This window comes from Schistocerca nitens, chromosome 4 (genome assembly GCF_023898315.1).
Source record: "Schistocerca nitens isolate TAMUIC-IGC-003100 chromosome 4, iqSchNite1.1, whole genome shotgun sequence".
Lineage (NCBI taxonomy): Eukaryota > Metazoa > Arthropoda > Insecta > Orthoptera > Acrididae > Schistocerca > Schistocerca nitens.
Window position 1 is genome coordinate 790,514,304 of NC_064617.1, and position 17,451 is coordinate 790,531,754.

The window sequence follows — 17,451 nt, forward strand, 5'->3', positions numbered from 1 at the left end:
TAAGTGGTGTGCAGCTTACGCGTTCGTGATTGCGGGAAAATGCGCTTGAAGCACGCACCAGCGAGCCGTGGAGAACGCAGACGGCGCGTGGCCGCCTACACGCCGCCACGCACGCTGGCGGGATGGGGAGAGGGATATTGACCCACACCATCCGGAGCCGCTGCCGATAGCGGTCGCTGCGTGTTTCTCTTCCACTGTAGCACAGCTGTCACCGACACTGGCGTAAATTTAATCAGTAGGTACCACGCTTTGTTCACATTGGTCTGTGTAACGCGAAGATCTGAGAGAGTCGCCTTATTAACATAGACTATGTTGTAGTTTCTTTATGGTTTCTACTCGCCTGAACGTGATTAACACGAGGACGGAAAAAACAGAAGCGGCAGTGGCCCCGTCACCAAACAAACAAAAAAAACCATCTCCGTAGCCGATTGCGCTAACGCACACCAGAGCGGTGGCGCTGGACTCGGAGGTAAGCCGGTTCGAATCATGGTGGTGGAAGAAATTTTCATCTTAAGTATTTGGCCAGTAAGGGGAGGAGACGCCCGGTTAGCTGTGTGATCTAACGCACGGCTTTCCGTATTGGGAAGGAGCGTCTGGTGCCCGGCACGAATCCGGCCGGCGGACTTGTGTCGAGGATGGGTTTTAGGCGGTTTTCCATCAGCCACGGCGAATGCGGACTGGTTCCCCTTATTCTGTCTCAGCTACACTATGTCGGCGATTGCTGGCCAAACAAGATCTCCACGTACACGTACACCACCATTACTCTACCACGCAAACATAGGGGTTACACTCGTCTGGTGTGAGACGTACCCTGGGGGGCTCCACCGGGGGCCGAACCGCACAATAACCCTGAAAGAGTGGTTCGGTGTGGGGCGGCGGTGAGGTGAAGTGGACTGCGGTAGTCGTCGTGGGGTTGTGGACCACTGCGGGTGCGGCGGGGACAGAGCCTCTCGGTCGTTTCTAGGGCCCCGGTTAACATACGATACAATACAATACAAGGGGAGGAGAGAGGGAGGCCTAAAGTTACCAGTTCCAGCGACCGTCTCCAGCGGAGAGCGATTTACTATTCCAGACTAGTTTAATACTTCTGAATTGCGCATTTTTACACATGCAAACTTTGTGCCAGTGCCCTGGATTAATCCAAACCGCTCTGTGACGTCTCACGTAGTGAGCCGCGACCCACCACATGTACCGGTCCCGTAACGAACTTGTGACGTTAGACTATTTCCTTGCCCGACATACATCGCTAACGCTCGGTTCCGTTTGGGGCCCACAGGAAATCAATAGGTCATTGAAAAGGTACCCACTAAAGGTCTTAAATTTGTCGTGTCCTACAGAGAAAGTGCATGTGTAAAAATGCGCAATTCAGAAGTATTAAACTAGTCTGGAATAGTAAATCGCTCTCCGCTGGAGACGGTCGCTGGAACTGGTAAGACCTGTAGTGTTTCGTGCTGTGACACACGCAACAGGGCCGGTATCTATCGCTGGCCACGAGTGACAGCACGTGACGCTCTTGACGGCCTGAAGATTGAATCAGTGTTATTAGGGGCGTTCTTGGTGGTCACCCGTCCGTCTGATGGGAACGTTGAGTCCGGCGATCTCCCTGTTGGTCTCGGTGAGGAGTAGGCTGTGTGCCGACACCGGCTTTCACGCTCCCCGTTTTCTCGTCGTCATCGTCCTGATCACCACACAACACAAACGTGACAGCACACTATACGCACGCCCACTGACTTAACGCACAACTCTCACACACCAAGAAGGAAGATGCCATTCTGCACGAACATAGGAAATCCTTTTCACTTTGGCGGTTGAACTTACCCCCAGCGATGTCCCAGCTAACTTTGTCTTCCAACTTTAGTGTTTTACTAAGTAACTATTAATCGTCACGTGTATCTAGACCTCAAACATTTTGCTTCATGTGATACAATTTTTTTTGCGATCAACTCATTGGCAGTGGTTGAAAAGTTTATTACACACCTGTCGTCCTGCGTTCCTGGAAGATAAATATGGTGGACCTTCTGTCCAGCATCAGGAAAATGACATGCTGGAAAGTTTTAAGCAATGGATGGTGCAAGTACAGACGTTTGACTATCATGCATTGTCTGATCAAAAGTATCCGAACACCTATTAGTGGACATAAATATTGGGCCCTTCGCCTTTATGACGGCTTGAAATCTACTGGGGACACTTTCATTGACGAATGGCAGCCGATTCTTCCTCAACTGCGGAAACCAGAGAAGATAGTGGAGTTCCACGCCGGGGTCCGGCGTGAAGTCGACGTTATAACTCGTCCCAGAGGTTTTCATAGGGTTCAGGTCGGGATGCTTGGAAGCTCTGTCCACTTATGAATGTTACTGTCCACAAACCGTCGCCTCACAGATGCCGCTTTGTGATAAGATGCGTTGTCATACCTACACAGTCATCGTGTCTGAACTGTTCCTCTACCGTACGCAGCACACAATTCTGTATAGCTAATTCATATCCTTCCGCATTTAGAGTCCTGTTAAGCACAATAATGTGACCGCACCCCAACCACGAAAAACAGTCCCATACTGTAACACCAGCTCCTCCTTACTTCACTGTTGTGCTACACATGGTGGCAGGTAGATTTCTCCATCATGTTATAGTTCTGGGTGGAGATTTTAATTTGCCGAATATAGACTGGAAGACTCAAACGTTCATAACGGGTGGCAGGGACAAAGAATCCTGTGAATTTTTTTAAGTGCTTTATCTGAAAACTACCTTGAGCAGTTAAACAGAGAACCGACTCGTGGCGATAACATATTAGCCCTTCTGGCGACAAACAGACCCGAACTATTTGAAACAGTTAACGCAGAACAGGGAACCAGCGATCATAAAGCGGTTACTGCATCGATGATTTCAGCCGTAAATAGAAATATTAAAAAAGGTAGGAAGATTTTTCTGTTTAGCAAAAGTGACAAAGGGCCGGCCGAAGTGGCCGTGCGGTTAAAGGCGCTGCAGTCTGGAACCGCAAGACCGCTACGGTCGCAGGTTCGAATCCTGCCTCGGGCATGGATGTTTGTGATGTCCTTAGGTTAGTTAGGTTTAACTAGTTCTAAGTTCTAGGGGACTAATGACCTCAGCAGTTGAGTCCCATAGTGCTCAGAGCCATTTGAACCATTTTTTTGAAAAGTGACAAAAAGCAGATTTCAGAGTACCTGATGGCTCACGCCCCACGTGTTGAGCAATTCGGCGGTACGTCCACCCGGCCTCCCGCATGCCCACTATACGCCCTCGCTCAAAGTCCGTCAACTGCACATACGGTTCACGTCCACGCTGTCGCGGCATGCTACCAGTGTTAAAGACTGCGATGGAGCTCCGTATGCCACGGCAAACTGGCTGACACTGACGGCGGCGGTGCACAAATGCTGCGCAGCTAGCGCCATTCGACGGCCAACACCGCGGTTCCTGGTGTGTCCGCTGTGCCGTGCGTGTGATCATTGCTTGTACAGCCCTCTCGCAGTGTCCGGAGCAAGTATGGTGGGTCTGACACACCGGTTTCAATGTGTTCTTTTTTCCATTTCCAGGAGTGTACATAAATGACCTTGTGGATGACATCGGAAGTTCACTGAGGCTTTTTGCGGATGATGATGTGGTATATCGAGAGGTTGTAACAATGTAAAATTGTACTGAAATGTAGGAGGATCTGCAGCGAATTGACGCATGGTGTAGGGAATGGCAATTGAATCTCAATGTAGTCAAGTGTAATGTGCTGCGAATACATAGAAAGAAGATCCCTTATCATTTAGCTACAATATAGCAGGTCAGCAAATGGTAGCAGTTAATTCCATAAATTATCTGGGAGTATGCATTAGGAGTGATTTAAAATGGAATGATCTTATAAAGTTGATCGTCGGTAAAGCAGATGCCAGACTGAGATTCACTTGACGAATCCTAGGGAAATGCAATCTGAAAACAAAGGAAGTAGTTACAGTACGCTTGTTCGCCCACTGCTTGAACACTGCTCGGCAGTGTTGGGTCCGTACCAGATAGGGTTGATAGAAGAGATAGAGAAGATCCAACGGAGAGTAGAGCGCTTCGTTACAGGATCATTTAGTAATCGCGAAAGCGTTACGGAGATAATAGATAAACTCCAGTGGAAGACTCTGCAGGAGAGACGCTCAGTAGCTCGGTACTGGCTTTTGTTGAAGCTTCGAGAACATACCTTCACCGAGGAGTCAAGCAGTATATCGCTCCCTCCTACGTATATCTCGCGAAGAGACCATGAGGATAAAATCAGAGAGATTATTGCCCACAGAGAGGCATACCGACAATCTTTCTTTCCACGAACAATACGAGACTGGAATAGAAGTGAGAACCGATAGAAGTACTCAAGGTACCCTCCGCCACACACCGTCAGGTGGCTTGCGGAGTATGGATGTAGATGTAGATGCAGATGTAGAGGTAACGTTGTCCACTCATGATCAAACCCAAACCCTTCCATCGGACTGCCGCAGGATAGAGCCTAATTCTAGTGGCGTGTCCGCCTCTCGTGACCTCTAGTGCTCGATTTCGCATCACATAGGGCGTCCGGATACTTTCGATCAGAGACTGCATTACTTTTCAACCAACTGGACATAATAGGGACACAAATTGACAGCGTCAGTCTCGTTTGCTTCCGCCCGACACCATAAACGTAATTTTCCGGCAGAGCGCAAGAACACATCTATAGCGAACCGTTACCCCATTTCCATTGCCTTGATTGAGTATGTAATAGTCTAATACATTGTTCAACATCAAAAGACAGATGAGTATTGCTACAAATTGTTATCTAATACCAGCAGTCTTGACCCGTTTTTTATTTATTAGAGAGCCGCCGTAGTCTGAAGTGGAATTTCGTAGTATTTCTCATGAAGCACAAAGTAACTCGATGATTTCATCAGGCTGTACATATTTAACACTGAACATAAATACACCAGTCCATGGAGTATTCCACTTCATATACCATTGTCAGACATTGACGTTCGTATTTAACGCGCGCTTAAACAAACCTAAGGAGAAGGTAATGTCTTAATTGAACAGGACTTACGACAGAATTATGTATAAATTTAAACGTATTTTGTATGCTGCAACTGAATGTATTTAATCACCAGACTGGTTTCATCTTCATTAGGAAGACAGCATCGGTGGATATCATGGAATGTTACATTGTATAGATTTACAGATAATTCTAAAAAAGGATCTGGATACCATTCTACTCCTTTTATTCAACAAAATATTCCCCTTCAGATAGCTCACTATATACACTGTTGCTGAACAACTTGGATGCACTTAATGTCTCTGATTAGAAATAGCCATAAATGAATTACATGCGACAGTACGGGATTTCATGCTTTACGCATTGCACGGAAGATGATACTGTCGTGCCGGCTGGCTAGATCCAGCGTGCGTACGACTGGTGATACAGTACAGTACATCTTCGACAGGTCTCGGCTGTCATTGGGCTGCCATTTTTGTGTTGTTGAAGCATGATATTTTAACCATAAGCCACAAAACTGTTCTTTATGCGCTCAGGGAGATTCCGTTTGGTCCTCGTCTTTAACAACGAGTAACGAAACGCTTCTCTATGCGCTGAAGGGGATTCCATTTGGTTTTCGTCTTTGACCACTACCTTTCGTTAAGATTTATCGACAAACATTAATATCGTAGGGTAGTTATTCTTATGCGTCTCCTTGTGCTACGTCTGAAACTGCGAGCTACTACACCCAACTACTTTAATCCACTGCTGAAATCTGCAGCAACAGGCAGGTAACGGCTTCATTACTTCGAGAACTTGAATATGGACGTTACATGTTTCTCGTATCAGACATTCTGAGGTACTGCGTGCCTGTTTGGGCCGAATATGTCGTTCGATAGTCTAAAAGTATTTACTTAGTTTAAACTAGCAACCTGTCCCGGCTTCGCACTGGTAACACTACGGCCAGAAGACTTCTCTTGAGTGGCGGTTTTATACAGACAGAAAAACGCGGAAGGGGGGACTTTAATTCGTCATAGTTCAACTAATTTGCACGATATGTTTATAAATTATACAGAAAACCTCCCTTGTGAAATCCCTGCAGTCGCTGCTCAGCCTGCCTTCATATGCAGACAGAAAAAGGTGACTGGGGACTTTATAAAATGCATGAACCGTGAACTTACTTTCAAAATCTTTTGTTAAGGAATTAACTTTATTTACTAGAGTTTCATCAAGAACATTAACACATTTAATCACACTATGTGAGCGTGGAAGTAGTTGCCAGTGAGTAACTGATGAAAACAAATTTCTTTCAACGAATGGAAATTTTATTCCTAAAAAACCTTTCTTTAAAAAAAAACAGATTTAAAAATTATAATCAGAAAGCACCCTCTAAGTATCAAGTTACAATTTATTCAGAGGCAGAAATAAAATAACATCTTCGTTTTTTTTTGTTTTTTTTTTTGTTCTTTTTTTTTTTACAGTATGAGCTTTCGGGCTGAGAACCTTGCCGCTCCCTTGTAACTCGGCCGTAGTCACGGCCGCTCACAACAACCTCTGAAAGTCTACATTGGTGCAAATCTGCAACACACCAGATTACTTTAAACTAAACATTTTAACAACTCACACAAACACATAAACTATGCACCCCGTAGGAGGGATGGAAATGGTACAAAACACTCACATAAAAAAAATTACTTGCCACCGAAAGTGCAACTTGTTTTTAAAAAAAGAGTACTCTTACGGTGGAAGGGTGGCAAATTTATATACTAAAATGACGATTTAAATAAAAACCCATGAAAATCAGTCTCACATAAAAAGTACAAACATGCTCTACATTACACATATACCTCCTCTCAAGATGATAGGCAAGATAAAAACATATTTCAGGAATTCGGCCTTTACACCTTAAACAATAATTTCGTTAACACCGAATCCAATAAACATGACAGAGGCAGCTATTAACTTACAGCAGACCGACAGACAGACAGACAGACAGACACTAACTGCCTAACAAATGCGGACTAGAGACAGACGAGCAAGCTGGGGACGAGATACTGACCAAGAAAACAAGTAGAATTTAACAAGTAAATGAAACAACATATCACGAATCCCTTAACTTCTAATAAACTGCGATTTCTGGCGAAGACCTGGCGCAGCACCCCCAAAACGCTCTCCCGAACCGTCCGCTGCCAGACGCTTCAACGGACTCAGTAAGGCGCGCCGATCTCCCGTCTCACTGCGTCGCAGCTCGCACCGGCCAGACCGATGTCGTGGGTTGACTCCTGTTGCTCTCGTGTCGGCCGCGAAGCCACTACCCCTCGCTATACGGCGCGGCCCACTGGACTGACGTGGCGACCTCACATGCGCCGACGCTCAAGACGGACAAGTCATCTTGTCTCCTAGTGTGCGACCAACCAACCGATCGATCCAACCGCCAATGCCCATTGCCTGAACAAACTCGAGCAGATTGATGGCCTAACACATACTGGCACTCCGGACGACAGACAGACACTGACTGCCCCACACTGACCCGGCTGACCAACTGACCAGACTCGCCGCCTAGCGAGTTTTTTTTATTTTTTTTTTTTTATTTTCAATTCCCCCCGAAGGGGGCGGGCTGGCAGCAGCTTAGTACGCTGCTCTACAGCCTACAGAATTTTATTTTAAAGTACGGAAGAAGAAAAGAAACAAGTTTTTTTCCCCTTTATTGATGCCTAGCGAGCTCATAGCGCCCCTTAAATGCACGTGAACGGGCTACCTTTCCCCTTTCTCACCAGAGGGAGACACCAAAGCTGCGACAGCCACAGCGGCGCCACCGACAGAAACGGAGGGCGACTGCTTTACACTAAGCGCTGCGGCGCGCTCTTCGAAACAGCAAATTTTTACCACGGCTCAATGCATAGATATACGGAGGATACACACAAGTTTCATTCGGGTTCCTTCTAAAGTGCCGAAGCGGATTCTCACCTCTATGTTTGTCAATTTCAGATAGAGTTCCGTCTATAATGAGCTAGACGTCGACGAAGTGCTAAGAAACAAACATACTTCATTTGTCAAAAGTTGGCTGTAGTCGGCTATACGTCGATGGCGTACACCCCTTATGACGTCACTCTCTCTTGCTCTCTCTTGCTACGTTTAGTGCCAGGGGAAAAGTGATGGAGCCATGGCACGCGAACGCCACAAACCATCATCTTCAGCTCTCGACTGAAATGCTGTGCACTTACTGCCGTGCGTGGTCACTTCTTCTCAAATTGGAGCTGGCGGGACACCAGTTTTGCACATGAGATGCGAAGGGATAGATATTAGCTATTAGATTATCATCTCCAATGTGTCCGCAGGTCGTGGTCTTGCGGTAGCGTTCTCGCTTCCCGCGCACGGGGTCCCGGGTTCGATTCCCGGCGGGGTCAGGGATTTTCTCTGCCTCGTGATGACTGGGTGTTGTGTGCTGTCCTTAGGTTAGTTAGGTTTAAGTAGTTCTAAGTTCTAGGGGACTGATGACCATAGATGTTAAGTCCCATAGTGCTCAGAGCTAAAAAGGACTTGCAATACGGCGGCCGATCATTTCATTTCATCTCCAATGTAATATCATGGAGCGTTTCTCGTACAGATGATTGCTGAACGTATCCAACAGTTGACTTTTCACATCAACAGACCATAGCCAGTCTGCTGATATACACTTAGACCCCTGACAGCGCCTCTATCAAGCAGTGCTCTCCATCACGTACAGCCGGCTGCACTCTGCTCGAAATTACATTAGGTCTGATAGATACGAAGGAACTAGTGACGTGAGTCTCACGAAAAAGACCAATCCCGCGAGTCACATAGCCGCAGAACTCACCTACGGCTGTCTGACCTCTGTCCCCACTTAACCACTGCAACAGTTCCCACTTGCACTAGGCTCCAGTCTCAGATGGCTTGCTGTCCTATGGGATCATTCGTTGCAAACTGACGTTTTGCTTTGTTTCCATTTAGTAAGATGTGGTCTTAATCGCAGTCCAGTCACTTTAATATGACCACTTCCTATATTCGAAATGAAATGGCTCTGAGCACTATGGGACTTAACATCTATGGTCATCAGTCCCCTAGAACTTATAACTACATAAACCTAACTAATCTAAGGACAGCACACAACAGCCAGTCATCACGAGGCAGAGAAAATATTCGAAATCAACGCGCAATAATCACTCACAGGCAGCAGGTGGCAGCGCTAGCCATGGAGGGAATATAAAGTGTGTCGGGGGTGGGGGAGTGGGGGGAGGGGGAGGCAGTGAAACCAGTGCAGTCGTTGTAACGAGGAAGCGCAGCAATTTACCTGACGCCTAAAGGGCCTGATCATTAGCTTTGCAACAAGGATGGAAACTTTTCAGAAACGCCAAAGTTTGTAACTGTTCACATTCCGCCGTGGTTAAAGCACATCGTGCATGGCAAAATGGCTCTATCCAAAACCGGCGCCGAGGCAACTGTGGCGCACCACAGGCCATAGCTGATAGGCGTGAAAGACGGCTGCCGAGATGTGTACGGATGAACAGACGTGCTACTGTTGAGTAACTGACTGCCCAGATGAACCAAGGGGCTACCAACAGTGTCTCCTCAACGACCGTTCAGCGAACGTTGCTGCTTACCGGCCTCCGCAGCAGACGCCTGGTTCATGCACCCACACTCAGTGCTGTTCATCGGCGACGAAGGTTGGAATGCACGCCGATATCGCAGATGTACCTCCTCTGAGTGGCGACAGGTGGTCCTTTCAGAAGATTCACGTTTTATGCTCCTTCGAACAGATAGCCGCTGCGGAGTACAGCGTGAAACGTGTAAAAGCAAACACCCGTAACAACCATAGGAATGATCCAGCCAGAGGAGACAAATCTGATGGGGAATGTTTTGGTGGCATTCCCTGGGTGATCTCGTGATTCTGGAAGGCATAATTTGTCACTTACTTCGACCCTGAAGTCAATCATCTCTCGATTTCGCTTTGCCATGGTAGACATCTTGCCAACAAGAACGGAATGGTTTGGAGCAGTATCAACAATAATTATTGTTGATGGAATAGCCATCTAACGAGTAAACCATTTCTCTCGACTGAGCCTCTACGGCAGTCCTCTAGCCAGCACACAACAAACAATAGTCATCTTCATTTTGCCGGCCGTTGTGGCCGTGCGGTTCTAGGCACTTCAGTCTGGAATCGCGTGACCGCTCCGGTCGCAGGTTCGAATCCCGTCTCGGGCATGGATGTGTGTGATATCCTTAGGTTAGTTAGGTTTAAGTAGTTCTAAGTTCTAGGGGACTGATGACCACAAATGTTAAGTCCGTTAGTGCTCAGAGACATTTCAACCATTTCATCTTCATTTTCTTGTCTTAGTCCCGCATCGGCGCAGGTTGGCATGATTATGAGCAGATTTTAGGGGCGGCCAGATGCCCTTCCTGTCACCACCCCCCTTATCCCGGGACGGAATATGTGTAGCCCAGCTGTTTGCGTGCAGTTTCATTCTTGTGAAACTGGGCGGAGTTTTTTAAATGATTGCAAATCGTGCAACTGAGGCGGAACTTGGGCACCAGTCCGGTATTCACCAAGTGGGATGTGGAAAAACACCTGTAAACCACATCCAGGCTAGCCGGCACACCGACTTCACAGTTAATCTGCCGGGCTGATTCGATCCGGGCCCGCCGCACCTCCGCGTCACGGAAGCTTCGCTTTTACACGCACGACTATCCGGGCGGATCATAACAAACAATAGTACTAACATAAAATACACTGTCCAGTCACATTAATGTGACCACCTGTCAAAAGCATAAACAACCACCTACTGCAGGGCTGAACCAGTAGTTTAATAATTATCACAGAAATTTATCATGAAATTTCATCGAGACAAAGCACCGTCCTCGTCACAGCGGAATTCCCAACCACGCGGCTGGACCATGCGCTCTCGTCACGCTAACGTTCGCCACGACGTGTTTACTGCCCGGCCTCGGCTGGCCGAGCGGCCCGAGCGGCCACGCCAACTTAGAATGTGATGCGCTTGTAAACACAAATAAATAAATAAATAAATGCATTACTACAAATATGCAATGTAAATGATAATTGTGTTGGTCTCTAAACTGTATTGCATGTAACTGCCTCTTATGATCTGAATGTTACCTTTGGTACTGAACAAAGGTTTTAATAAGAAAGAAAATTAAGTACAGCACTTAGGCCTTTTTTTTACACTAATGCTTTTGAAATATTTTAACTGCTTACTTTGTTGACCTCTTGGAGCGTTTCGTGCAAAAGGTTAACTAAACACCTAAAAAAGTTATTACTCCACGGAAGTTAGTAAACACCTTTAAACCAATAATTATTCTGTAGTTTATTAGAAATCGGAAACTCGTAATTACTGCATCACTAAGAAAAAGGAACCTATCTAGGTAGATGACCAAGGAATAAATCAGTGTTTTTAACACAAATTTGAAATTAGATCACCTATTATTTGCACATTAAACAGCTCACTTGTCCATGCAAATAAATACAATACTATACATTACTTGTACCGAAGGTGGTGTCAGAAGTACAAAGTCGTTATACATGATCATGACTCGACGTAAAACTACTCTGTAAATTGTCTTATTAGTGTCCGAATTTTATGATTCAGAGCAAAACAATAAATTCCATTATCTAACAGCCAATATATATTCATTTCACCCGAGTCGTAATTAATCCGATCTTGCTGGTTTAGTACTCAAGATGTTAATTGTGTGCATTCTAGGCATCGACTATCTGTCCCATAAAGGCTTCTTTCAGTACTTCGTACAAAACCACCTCCTACATGCCCACCTACAATTTTTCACTGCGGAGGGACTTCAAAATGGTTCAAATGGCTCTGAGCACTATGGGACTTAACTTCTAAAGTGATCAGTCCCCTAGAACTTAGAACTACTTAAACCTGACTAACCTAAGGTCGTCACACACATCCATGCCCGAGGCAGGATTCGAACATGCGACCGTAGCGATCGCGCGATTCCAGATTGTAGCGCCTATAACCGCTCGGCCACACGGTAAGATTTCACGCTGACATCACCCTTTTTCCATTTGGATCGGCATCCTGTGGTTTAGTACTCTCTATTCAGGTTATGCGAACTTCCTCGTACATCCTTCATGCAGTAACGTACTAGCGTTTGTATAGCGCAAGTAAATTTGGTTGGAGTTGTCTAGTTTCTGTGCACTGTAGCTAAATTTTCTGTTCATGTACTCTTTATTAGTATTGCGCAACGTTATTGAAGAATGCCCTCGGCTGAATATCCTAACCATATAATCTCTCGATTCGAGATACGTGAATTTTAATTATTAGTTATTACTTTGTCCCGGCCGGCGGAGGGACTTCACTCCAAGTTTTTCATTTAGTTTATTCTACGTTCCCTACGCACAAACCAGTTTTACACACAATACTTTAACATATTTGCACTATATAAGACAATAGTTTCGAAAGATGCATTCACACATCCACCCGTGTTAAATAACTCTACAAAAAATATGAACGATTATTTCTGTATGTGTTGGACCAAATAACACTGAAACACAGATGTTAGAATCTGCATAAGATACACAGAAGTTAAATGAAAGAGTTACTATCGGACATTTGTAAATCATCTCTGAATAATGGATTGAAGCCATTAATCATAAGCAGCCCATCATGATAACAGCATGGAAAAATGAAGCTATAAAATTTCGTTATAGGAAATGCCGCATCATTAAATAAAGGCAGTACCAGTGCCACTTTAAGCGTGTATGATAGCAACGAGAGTTATTTCAGTAGAACAATCGTGCATTATCTTGTTAAATATGTTACTATTTTTCCACTTTACAGTGTGGCTGCCTCCTTCAGTCTGTGGCCACAGAGCGAGAAGGTCACGCTCGCAGTGAGATCGAAGTGGCGTGCGTACGCGAGTGACATTGCCAAGTTCTCATCAAGGTTTTGAACAGATAAACAGTTACTAAATGCAAGGCGACAAGTGCCTGTAGCAAAACGCATCAGCTACGGAGAAGAAGCTGCGTCTCTTGGTCCGTATCGAAGCTCCAATTGAATGGGCACTGAGGTGGCAGCGGTCCGACGCTTTGTGGCATTCCAGGCGTACCCACTAGTGGGCTCCTGACCACAAAAAATTGGCCGATTGCAACTTGCGTGGAGGGTCAGCGACCACAATCTACCCCCTGTGACATACAGAACAGACGATGTCTTTTGCCAAGAGGAGTAATTATAATGATGTCTCTTTTCACTCAAAATTTTTATAAACGTGTTAAGCCGCAATTGAAAATTAGAGAAATCCGAAATGAAACTGACAACGAAGAAAATAATAGATCGGTGTGTACTGACTATGCTATCACATTGCCTGAATTTTAATTATTAGTCATTACTTTGTCTAAAGGCTATGGTGGGCGCACATGCGCTTTTTTCGGAACATTGCGTTACACGCCGTCACACCACGCACACACACACACACACGCACACACACACACACACACAATGCACTGGCGGATTTCGCTGAATGTTTGGCGTGTGCGATTAAGTGTAACTGCACACCAGTTTACATTTTCGTTAAGTTTTCACTATTAATAAGAAGGCTGTTACCATGTTGATTATAAACCTACTACTCTGGTCCTCACAGTGAAACCAAACGTTCTGAGCTGAGGTTACCACGCGCGAGTACAGCATCATGCGCCACATTTACAGATCTCAACGGATTATAGAACGAAGTTTTCACTCTGCGGCGGAGTGTGCGCTGAATAAAACTTCCTGGAACGTTAAAAACTGTGTGCCAGGGAGAGACTCGTACTGAGGAGAGGCAAGAAATATCATATCAGTGCATACTCCGCTGCAGAGGGAACATTCCATTCCGGAAACATAGCCCAGTCTGTGGCTACGCCACGTCTCTGCAGTGACCGTTCTTCCATGAGTGATAGGCCAACAAGTTTCGCAGGAGAACTTCTGTGAATTTTGGAAGGTAGGAGACCAAGTACTGTCGGAAATAAAGCTGTGAGGACGGTTCTTGAGCTGTGGTTGGGTAGTTCAGTCGGTAGAGCACTTGCCCGCGAAAGACAAATGTCCTGAGTTCGACTCTCGGGTCTAGCACGCAGTTTTAGTCTTTCAGGAAGTTTAATCTGCGACAGAGTTCCGGATCGGAGCAGAAGAAAATATTATGTATTCATAAGAATGTATTTGCATGCTGTGTTCACCTACATTCAGTAACAAAAAAGTAACATAACCTGCATATCGACAACCTGATAACGTCGTCAAGCAATGCACATTCGTAAACTTTCTGTAAAACATCTTAAAAATTTGTTACCGCAAATGAAACTAAAATGAAAAGTGCAGTCGTACCAGAAGATACTGACGCCAGTTCCATTTTTGTAGCTTGAATAGTTTGCGAATTTGAGCGAGTCGAATGAAATGTAAGATACGTGTGTATTCCGAGTGGGATGTGACAGTTATGCTACAAGATACGACGTGTTCATGACGGAGTGGCAATTTTGAACAGACCATAGTACTGGAGATACCGAATGCGCTTGTCGATTCCTTCAAGTTCTCTCTGGGAGAGACCCACAAATATCTTGACGCACGCTTTCTGTCCCACTGTGTATACAGTTTTTCACAGCGTCATTCTAGGCCAGGAACGGCCAAGAATTGTACACGGCGGGAGTGCTCTTGCTTGGGTGTCGAGTTTTGAGGCGTGGCTGCACACTTCATCTACTTACGCGCCACACTGTATGAGTGGGACGAGGGGAAACGGAAACCGCCACATTCAGATGGCAATGCAGTTGCGCAAGGAACACTGCACGTCTTGCATACGGCCTGGTTTCAAATTTCACAACAACACAGATTACGGATATTAAAAAAAATTCAGTATTATTTAATTATTTTTGGAGTGTTTGTCACTCGGGCTTCCATGTATTTATTACTCAATTACTTTCATAATCGACGAAAGTCTTTCGTGTAAATATGATGTGGATACATTGTCACATTCGCAAGCTAATTATGGAGGTGGGAGAACTCTTCCCAAGGGAAACAACGTAGAATTCCTGGACAGTTTTATCATTTAAAAAATTGTATCAAAAAGGATTTGCATTGCAGATCAGTCGGCTCCATCTCCACGCGTACAGGGGTGCTTTCAGCTGAAATGCAAACAGTCTCGAAAACCGCGCAAAAACAGTTGTAAGACTGACAGTCCTCAAAACGATTAGAAAGAAATTCCTGTAAATCTTTCAATGCCATATGGAGTTCTTCAACATTCGTGTTTTTTAAATCTCCAGTCTGATCGCAGAAATGGGCTTTTTTTGTCAGATGGTTTCTCTTCCAAAATACGCTTTTCTTTTTAAATGCATCCCAACCAATTGAGATATAAGTTATTTCTCACATTACAACGTCTTAGTAGCGAGAGGCCTGCAATAGATTCTTGATGTTCTAATTATCGTTCCTACTTTCCTATTTACTACAGAAAGGCAATAATGGTGTGTCATGACTCGAGAAATCTTTCCAGGCAGGCACCTTGGTTCGACCAGCATTCTTTGCAGTAATATATAACGTCTCCATACTTTTCACTCAGTTCCATCGAAGATTGTTGCAACTGACAATGTAATCATGCGTGCGGCTTCAGATAATTACCACCAACTTTATCATGTGCTCCATGCCTGCTGCTTTAACACAAAATGCTTCTTGACGTAGTCCACAGATCACTGAATCCCGCACAAATCACCTGTCGAAACTTGTAATTTTTTTCCTCTTTCATCGTCAACTAAATCTTTAAATTTCTTCTGCGTGGTGTTGTAATAGCATCCTGTAGCAAACTTGCAGCACCTGTCAATTATGCAACTGCATAACAGATATTGAGAATCCTCATCCTTCCCTTCTGTGATTCCCATTCATTTTTGAAATTTGGGACTATACATTGCTATACTGTCTGTTCTTCTTCAAATGGCAGCCGAACTTCCTTTCTAACAGAAACAGTAATAAATACCGAAGGGCAAAAAGCGCTCACACCACGGTTCTGCGGAACTGAAGATAGTCGTGCCGACCACAAAATGACGGGAGATACAGTGGTGCATCGCACTGCTAAATGAAATGTCGCGCTGTCCCGAACAGTTCCGAAATGGACCGAGCAAAGCCGAGACGTGCCGAGAGAGAGGCCGAGCCTCAGACCACATGCGTGCAGTACATCGTGCACGCGTGAAGTTTCTGGCTCTGTGAGCATCGCTGTTATTCGACAAACAGGCTAAACAGCAATGGGTATCAAACAAAAAAATGATAGTTTTTCCAGTTAGGATGCAGACGCAAGGTTGAAATTTGGCCTGGGTCCCAGTTACCCCATGTGCAGCTAATAATGACATCGCTATACCGGCACGGATCGATATCTTAGTCACAGACTGTGTTTATGATTAGCCTTTACCGCCAACCAACGTCCCTGGCGCTTGTGTATCTGTGGTTTAAAATGACGGAATGAGTAATGTAGCATCAGGCTGACGGCTCACTCAAACATTTGACCGAATGGTGTATGACCGAAATATTAGAAGAAGAGGAAACAGAGTTTATGAGCTGCCGTCCGAAATGCAATGGACCAGCTAGCCTAGTATGCCTCTGGGCAGAGGGTGCATAGTGCACTATTATTTCCCCAACCTACCTTCCTGTTCCATTTGTCGACGGTACGCGCGAAGAGAATCTCTCGTTACCCTCTGTGAGCCGGAAATTCTCATCCTACAGAAGTATGTTCGAGGAAGTAGTACGTCTTGTGACTCGTTTTTTGGACGCGGACTCTGGGAATTTGTTGCGCTCTCCGCTATACCACCAAGTCTTCCCACGTCTTCCTTGTTACGCCTCCTACTGCACTGATATTCTCATATTAAGAACATAAAGTCGTGAACAACAGTTCCATCTTCTTTCAGTAGAGTCTATCGCTTTTGTACCCTCAACAAGGTAAGAACGTCAGCTCGTCACATAATACGGGTCGAAAAAGAATTTTATAAAATACCTCTATCCTGTGTGATTTGCACTTCTGTGGTATCCTTCCAAAGACTCTGAATCTGGCATCTGTCTTCCTCGTGGCTACATTTATTCGGTCGTCCCATGTTAAATCGATCTAGACAAAAAACTCTTAGATACTTAAAAGCAGTAATTGATCCTATGGGATATGATGAAGTGAATAAATCAATTTACTCATTTTTTGCGATAAAAAATGGGTCTGTGTAGTTAAATGTAGCGTATGACTACAATTATATTCGTTCAGTGGTTCAGACGATAGAAACTACCAAAATGTTATTTGTAGCTATCTGAACTCCTGAAGTTAGCAAAGTGGCATGTCCCGCAATCCACGAGTGCTGAAGGGTGTTTCATTGTGGTGGGAAACCTCTGTCAAAACATGTGACTCCAACTCGATTCTACGACCACCCTGCTGTTGCGCGTAATCACCTAAGACAGTTTGTTCTCAAAGGTTTGTAGCAATATTGCTCACTTACT